Raw genomic sequence first — 1,443 nt, 5'->3', positions numbered from 1 at the left:
GGTGCAGGATTAGACAGTTCTCTGGCCCCTCAACCTCCCCCCACACACACACCATAAACAAACTGGCTCCATTTGTTTACTCTGGAGTGAGGTCCAGGGAAACTACAGCCTGTCTTAAGAGACAAGGGTGGTGGTTTCTGCACTGAGATTACAGGGGGCTGTGCTGGGCTTTCACTTAATCCTGTTGGTTTCCAGTTGGCTTTGCACCTGGGCTCCCCACATGGCGCTCACAAGCCTGAGGGAGGTGCCTTTCAGAGCAGTCACAGGGAAGGAGTCAGGACCAGCCGGGGCTGGTGGTCAGCATGCTGGCTCTCCCCCGCTCCATCTCATGCAGCAAGGTTAATTCTATATACACATTTTCAGTTTGGTTCCCACTTTCTCAATTCACTACTCCCTGACGTCACTCCAAACCTCCACTCCATATCAATGAGCCGGTTAATCATCAGGGTCTGACCGATGGCCTGTCGTGGGGAGGCGGGGGGAACACACATTCTGCTTCCACTTTTCAGCAACCTAAGTGTCTTTTTCCTCACTAAGACCCAGAGTCAGGAGATCTGCCTGCACCTGCCCTGCACCATTTGGCACCCGGAGGAGACTTCACCAGGCTTTTGAGGGGCCCAAGGCGGATCCGATTTGTGGTGGCAAATTCAGAGAGCTGAGCCAGAAACCGGTCCACCTCTTTGGGTTCAGGTCGGTCAGAGCTGAGAACTGCTGGGCGCCCAGCTGGTTCAGCCGCTGAAAGTCGCCGCCCACGGCCTCGGGCAGCGGGTCCTGCGCGGTGCAGGCGCCCATGGACCCGGACGCGGGGCCGCAGCCGCCAAGAAAATCATTTAAAAAAAATATTTTCTTTGGCTAGTCATCTGTGATAAGCTAAATTCTCTAAATAAGCAGCTTCTCTCACAAAAAAAGAACAGAAACTCCACAGTGTTCAGCACTGTTGGGCTGTACTTCTCAGTACGGTGGGTATGCTCATTCGACCTTAGCTGACAAGATGGGAAGAATGAGTCAGAACCTATGCCTCTGCGCATGAAGATGCGTGTGTAGTTACATAGTTATATATACACGTAACTCTATACATAAGTAGTATACATAGTTACAAGTCAGTTGTAGATACAATTCTGTAGCTAGCTCTATGATTATATAGTTATTTCGTTATAGATTTATAGCATGTAGTTATAGCTATATATAAATATGTAATGATAGAGATATATAGATACATATCCCAATTTATAAATATATAGAGATGGCCAATCAATAGCTTAGATGGATAATCAACCACTTATGGTCATTGAAAGATTTAGGAAGTGGAGACTGACAAACGCAGGTCTTACATACAAACTATAATGTATTGCAATTGAGAGAGCCTTAAAAATAGGATTTTCCTACTGTACTGCCTTTCATGAGGGATGTCGTGCCACTCATGTAGCAGACGGACATTTCAGG

The 1,443-nt window shown here is 47.6% G+C and overlaps 1 pseudogene; it reads right to left on the bottom strand.

The window, feature by feature from the left end:
* Nucleotides 1–274: 274 nt before the first annotated feature.
* On the bottom strand, nt 275–792 carry LOC150066289 (COMM domain-containing protein 7 pseudogene; annotated as a pseudogene).
* Between the last annotated feature and the right edge of the window lie 651 nt (nt 793–1,443).

Source organism: Megascapheus bottae, chromosome 2 (assembly GCF_031878675.1).
Source record: "Megascapheus bottae isolate mThoBot1 chromosome 2, mThoBot2.hap1, whole genome shotgun sequence".
Taxonomy (NCBI): Eukaryota; Metazoa; Chordata; class Mammalia; order Rodentia; family Geomyidae; genus Megascapheus; species Megascapheus bottae.
This window is presented reverse-complemented; position numbering and strand designations above follow the sequence as displayed.